Consider the following 7,555-nt stretch of genomic DNA (forward strand, 5'->3'; position numbering starts at 1 on the left):
GTTTATCATCAGAGGAAAGAAAGAATTCAATCAGCATTACTTTTCTCACTGTGACTGCTACAGGTGGGATGGGGTGGCGGCTCATGGCTGGAAAACAACAAGCACAAAAACCCAGTGGTGACCCAGCAAGGGATTGTTTTCTGCAGCTTCTTGGAATACTCACATGACTGCTTCTTCAGCTGGACTTGCTGTATAAAAATGATTGCTGACGTCCGTTAGTGTGTTAAAATGGGCCTCTCTCCATCTTCCCCAAGCCCACCCAGCTTAATGCACAGCAAGTAGGAAAATGAACATGGCTGGGTAGGGGTAACTTTCCTGTTACAGGTTTCTTATGCTAGGTCTGGTGTGCTCTGGTCCATGGCGTCACAAAGAGTCGGACATGACTAAATGACTAAACAACAACAACAACACATGCTAGGTCTTGCACAACCAGTGTTCTTCAGCCATGTTGATGTTTTATTGTGTTTTTAATATTCTGTGGGGAGCCACCCAGAGTGGCTGGGGAAATGTAGCCAGATGGGTGGTGTATAAATTTATTATTATTATTATTATTATTATTATTATTATTATTATTATTATTACCATGAGTCTCCAAATGTTGTTTGATTCCAACTCCCATCATCCCAGATTATAGTTTAGCCAGTGGTCAGTGAAGTGAAGTTCAACAACATATGGGGGCCAAAGTTTGAAGAATATTATGAGCATACTCCATACAGGCTCTCTTCTGGACTGTGGGATCCTTATAGCATTAACCTCCATGCCTGTTTCCTATATTTTGTTTTAAAAAACTTAATTTTAGGACAGTGCCAAATGATAGGCTTCAATGGGCCTGCCGGCTCACGCTCCCTGCAGCAATCTTCGATATTTTTCAGCTTTACTGAACACAGCCTGGTTGGTGAATTATAGGTTCTGTAAAGGAAGTTATATAAGGCACCTTAATTAAGTAACCGGCCAGAAGCAGAACTTCTCAGACAGCCAAATATATCTCCCAGTCTTTCCAGTTGAGGCCATCTTGCTGCCACTTTTTCAATTTTAACCTTATTAGCACCTCATAAGTTTTTAATACATTGTTCCTGTCATTTCCCCTCCTTTCCCTGAAATGTCTTCAGTGCTCTACATCAAATAAAGTTGACTCCAGGTCCGTTTCCTCCTGCGAAAGTCTTAAAATTGATATTTGTCTAATGCAAAACTTAAGAATGGGCAATACAGGAATGCTGAGAGTTGTGGGCATACTTAATGTTCATCTTCAGCAACAAACTGGGTATCATGTACCACTTGGCGGCAGTATACCTTATTGCTGTTTAATGTCCAAGTCAGTAGTCCTGAAGACAAAAATACTTTGGATGTAATAACTGAACCTTAATGCCAGGATACAGAACACATGGCCCTTCAGATTTTACTGGGCTCCAGCTTCCATCTTATTTAACCATTGGTTATGCTGGCTGGGGCTGATAGAAATGGACTCCAATGTTGTATGGAAGGTTACAATTTTGCCACACTTGCCTTATGCCATCATCCCATTTATTTATTTCATTACATTAACATCACCCCTTGCCCCAAGCTCCTAATAGTCCCAGGAAGGAAGCTTCCATGGACTCTGTTGCTTCCCTCCTAGGGCTAAGAGCAATTTGGGGAGAGAGTATGTTCACTGGAACCACAGGGGAGCATTAAGCCCTCATCCCCATGTGCCATGGTCTCAAACCTGAGCTTCCTCTTGCCTCCCCCCTTCAGCTGCTATTATTTAAAGAAAAGAAATAGGCATGTTTGATGCTTAAATGCATTTAACACTACATGTCGTTTGGCCCTTGGAAGGCTACAGTGTCATGAAATTCTACTCAATATTGATCCAGAGCAGAACTCCAACATATAATTAGCAGAGTAAAAACTTAAACACGATGCAGGATTCCCCCCCAAAATAGACCAGAGGCAATTTTATTTCATCCAGCAGAGGTTTACTGCTACTGAAGGCAAATGAGCATAATGGTCTATTTTTGGGGAATCCTGCAATGTGTTTAAGGAGCAGGACTTGATTGGGGGAGAGTCAAGAGTTGGGGCTCGTGGATTCCACTTGGGAGTCCCTCCTTCCCCACTCACCCAATTTCTGGATGCTTTCACTTTGAAGAGAGAACACATTTCTAGTGTGTGGGGCATCTGCTGTCTTCAGAGCTCCCATTTCACACTTGACTAGAGCCAAATAGCCCAAGTCATTGGCAATATTAGCCTGACCTCTCTGTTCTTCTTTATGTTCCTTTTCCTTCTAAATACCTCTTAACTCTCCCCACAAAGGCAATCTGGTCACTGATGGCTTCCCTAAATCCAGACATCCTGGGTTTCATGTTGTGAAACCAGCTATCGGAAACAAAGTATCCATTTCAGCTTCTTCAGACTTCTTCCGAAGCAGTGAATATTTTTTGGTGGGCAGTTCTTAAATCATCAGAAAAAGCAGCTCCACCTTGTGGGATAACCAGTCTCAAATAACCAACACACTTAAGTATAATTAATGCATAAAGGGGTTAAAACAGAGTAAGCTGTCCTGCCAGGCTTATTTCACCTTGGGAATGACTAGGTAATCAAGCCCTCAGTCAACCAGAGAAGCTAAACGTGTGAGTAGGTCTGAGCTGGTTGCTGCAGCTCAAGCAGCATGGCTCTTATGAGCCATTCTGGCATTCTTATATATGTAACTTAGGAACTTTCACCACTGTAACTAAGCCACGTTTTACTGCCTGTGCAACTTTTTCTGAATGCTTATGGAAAAGCACATGAATCTGACCTTTGGAAAGTTTGTAAGTAAATCATCTTTAACTTACCAGAATTTTGGGCTTTTTCTATGCTAGGGGAAATGGGAAACTTTGGAAGGAACTTAGAATGGCATATTTTAATGGTCTAGCACCCTGTACTTACATGCTTTACATTGCTGCATATTTGGGGATTTTAAATCTCTGCTGGGGTTCTTTAACCAAAGGGTACTTGCCCCAAGCCTGGATCCTGACATCCAGAAATTCTCTTTTTATACCTTTTTTCCTCCTTGCACCAGCACACCTTCCACTAAGGACTGCAAGAATCAGGGACTGTCACCAAAAATGGTGACACATATAAACTTCTCCACTTCCCCTCTGCAAGCCATCCCATTGATACCACTGCCTGATATTACCGTGCCGTGTGTGTTTCCCTGTCCTTTCCTAGAGAAGCCAAGACTGGGGACAAGGATACTTACAAGGTAATGACATCAAGACATAGAATAAGCAGAACTATACGCTGCTTGCCTTTAGAGCCAGATTTACACAGAAGCTAAGTAAGCTACAGTTTAGGGCCTCATGTTATGGGAGGCCTGTAGAAAACCAAAAAAAGGTGGGCTAAGCTTTTATATAATTAGCTAAAGAAATGAAAGAGTCAGGGAAAATAGACTCTAAAACAGAGATAATTTGGATATGACAAAAACATACATAATGGCTGCACAGCTATTTATCACACTGTGTAGGTAAACCTGTGAAGAAATAACTTGACTAACATTTCATTGGGTCTGGTGTCCATTAGCTGTAGAACAGTACTGGGGGCAGCTGAGGTCCGATTTGGGCACTGAGACCTCTTAAATTTGACATGATTTAGGGGCCTTAGCATGTCTTAATCTGGCCCCACTTGCCTTTAAAGCCTCAGAACAGTTGAGGATTGGATACCTGAAGGACCACTTTCTCCAATAGGAATCTGAACATATAATGGGACCATCTTAGGAGGCCCTCCTCAAGTTGCCTTCTGAGGTGAGACAGTGCTGACAGGGAAGAGTCTTCTTTTACAGTGGTGGTGCCTCATTTGTGGATTTTTTTCCCCTCTGGGGAAGCTTACAAGACATCTACTCAGATTTTTTTTGGCACCAGGCACCAGGGAAGGACCTTACCCCTGCCCTAAAGCCTTTTTACTCTCTAGTTTTCCTGTAATGTTTTGTTATGCTTTTGTATGTAATTAAAAAGAAAACTCATATTTTATTTGTAAATTTATTTATTGAAGGATGGCATATAGATTTAAAAAACAAATCAAAAAAATAAATAGGTGTTACAGAGGTGGAGGGGGAAATTTGAAACGGGGCTGTCATTTCTAGTGAAAGCCTCACGTTCCACATATTTCTCCTCTTACATTGGCATTCCACCCCTAAAATTCTCATTAATTCCAGAATCACCTTGGCTTCAGCACTGGTTGCTATTTGTTCTTGATGATAAGAGGCACTGAAAAAGGTTTTGCTCAGAAGGAAGCATCTTCACAGCAATTGCCAACAACTCAGCATTGCAGAAGAGTGTGTTCAGCTGCATGAAGGCTGAACACAGGCAGAGAGAACACATGATGTCCATTATCAGACTCCTTTTCTCAATGAGAAACAAGCCATTCTACAGGAGTCTTTTGTTTTCCCGAGTGCTGCATTGTGGTGCAGTCACAGAATCACAGAATCCAGTGACCAAAGGCAAAGTCAGGCTTTTCTCTAGCATTCGTTAGTTTACGGAAGCAGGATTATTAAATAAAAACGATTGCTAGAAAAGTAACAAAGGCTGCTAGAATATAGTATACAATATCAGGGTTTTTGTATTTCAAGGTGATGCCTATTCAGTGGGGAAACTATGGGTTCAAATCTAGTCATGATCAATGAAGGTGAAGGCTACCAGTCTGAGGCTTGCCGGTGGCCCATATAAAACAGAAAGGATATGTAAAAATAGGAGGGTTTTGTGTGTGTAGATGTTGCCTTGCATCACAATTGGCACTGTCTTCAGCAAGAACAATTCCAGCTGTCACCCTGCTAACATATGACTGCTAACAGCCTCTCTCTTTTAAACATCTGGTTCTGGCTCCTCTCATCTTGGCATCAGAGCTGCTGCTGCTACTCCTAATTATTTGTTTAGGTTTATACTATGATGATAGGTCTCGAATTTTGTTTTCTAGCTGTTGCCCAGAGATAGATGCATTTTGCTTTCAAATAGCACCTTGATCTTTACGTCTCTAAAACCAAATTTGATTCCATTCACTTTCTCCAATCTTCCGTTCAGTTCTCCATATATGATTTATTTATTTTTTGAAGTCCTTATAACATACATCCTGGTATGCAATTTTGCCCAATATACACATTTTTGCACAGCAATTTCCCCTAAAATAAATTTATTCAGTTCACAACATTTATGTACCACTTGACTGTAATATAATCTCAAAGAGGTTTATAAAGCAGTGTATTGTGTATGTTATTTTCATTATTTTATTATTATTTTTATGGACATCTTACCCCATTATATGCATTTTTGCACACATGACTCGGCTAGACAACTGCATTGCAAAATTCAGAGATGTGACAATTTTGAAGGATGGCTGTGTTTCAGTTCTTGTATTGCTTCAGAAAGTGTGAATTAGTTAGGTTTACCTTTAAATATGAACTGGATTGAATTTCTCCTCCATCACTAGGCTAGCAGCTGCTTCTATCAAGCAAGAGCAGTTACAAAACAAAACTACTTGCAGTAATATATATATTACAGGAAGAGTGTGTGTGTGTGTGTGTGTGTGTGTGTGCGTGTGTGTGTGTGTGATTAATTATTATACTATCTCTAGACCAGTACTGTTTATATCAGCCTTACTCAGCTCGGGGTCCCCAGATATTGTTGGACTGCAACTCCCATCATCCCTGACCACTGATCATGCTCATCATCAGGGATGATGAGAGTTGCAGTCCAATAACAGCTGGGGACCCAGAGTTGAGAAAGGCTGATCTGAAGCCTCTACTTCCAGGTCTCAGGCAGGGTTTGTTTTACATTACCCTTTGATGGATTAGACCAGCAACCTTCTACATACAGTTATTTTGGCACAAATGCCTCTTCCCTTCCCTGGCAGGAAAAACTCAACAATGAATACCTTGAATAATTAACAAATTGCAGCCTTTCCACGACCTCCACCTCCAAAAATCAGTTACCTAAACTATCTACCTTGCTCCACCTAGTGGTAGGATTGGCCCTGCCATAGTCATGTTTAAAATGAAATTTGGGGGGTTAAGTATCACATTAAAAGAAAAAGAGACACTATTCATTCTCAGCTGCATATTGCTGAGAGTTTACTAGCTACTGATTGTGTGTCCTTAGAGAAATGTATCTTGTGCTGCACAGCTTCAAAGAGATTTAAAAGTAAATGTTATTTTTTTAATATTTAGCTTAATCTTCTGTGGTTTTCCCTGCAGAATCTGTGTGTTCCTCCCTTGTAATTAAAAGATAGCATACTGTGCTTCCCCACCACCCTAAAAATATCTTAAAGACTTTTCATATTATCAACAAACATTTCTAGCCATTTCTACAGCTGCCCTTAGTGGCTGGGGCAACACAGTCAGATGGGAAGGGTACAGGTAATAAATTATTATTATTATTATTATTATTATTATTATTATTATTATTATTATTATTATTATTATACAAGTTAGCTTCCTGTGCAGCTGCTGGGTTTAAGTGATTTTCTAATTAGGGACTGACCCTGGGCAGAAGAAAACTTTTAGCAGTGACCCAGACTATCAATGATCATCTGCAGAAGGTGGGAAGAAAAATGGAACTTGCAAGCCCTGAAGAAATTTAATCCACTGGCAAGGGCTAATATAGACAATGCATGTACACCATTTGGACTACATAACACTTGATTCATAGCTGAATAGGTGTGACTGCCTTCATTAAAAACAACAACACAGCATTTGAGAGTTATTTCTGATGTGTGATGGGTCATGAACAAATGCAAACCATTCCCTTCTCTTTATCTCCAAACTCCTGGAGTGTGTGCTGCTTATTCCCACCATCTTTATTTTCTACTTTATTCTTGAACCCTTCTAATCTGGCATCCTATCTTTCAGCACTCTGCTAAAACTAACCTTGCCAAAGTCACCAACAATTGCCTCACTGCCGAATCCATAAGCCTCTGCTTAGCTGATCACTTTGTTTTGCTGGATTTATTTATTTATTTATTTATTGCCCTAGGCTTCTTGTGAGTCCGTTCGTCCTGTTATTTTCTTCCTACCTGTTTAATCACTCAGTTCCACATGGGAAGCTTTTACTTAACTCTTACTGATGGGATGCCTCAGGGTTCGGTTCTTGGCTGCCTACTGTGCTTTCTCTATATGATGTCCCTGGGAGATTTCATTGTGCCCATGGCTTTCAGTACCACCTAAATGCTGATGGCATCCAATTCTACATAATCTGGGCCCCGTGGCAGTATATGTCTTGGGGTTAAATCCTTAAAAACGCTCCACAACTTCAATCCCAAAAAAAGCTTTGGTTGGCCCTCACACATGTTCACTTCAGCAAATCTGGCCCTCTTTGAAAAATGTTTGGACACCCCTGAGATGGTTCATATTCATTTAACATACAGTATGTCATCTGAACTTCCCATCTTCCTTCACATCTCTTTATTTACTCTCCTTATCTACTAGCAGCTTCACCATTCACCCTGATCAGGAGGCGTATCCTTGTGTCATGGCTCCATTCTTGAGCATCGCTGAAGCTGGGAGATGGAGGAGGAGTTGGCCAATGCTTTGTCCACCATATCACTGTGTGAAGAA

The sequence above is a fragment of the Podarcis vaucheri genome, assembly GCF_965113315.1.
Source record: "Podarcis vaucheri genome assembly, chromosome: 3".
NCBI classification, from domain to species: Eukaryota; Metazoa; Chordata; class Lepidosauria; order Squamata; family Lacertidae; genus Podarcis; species Podarcis vaucheri.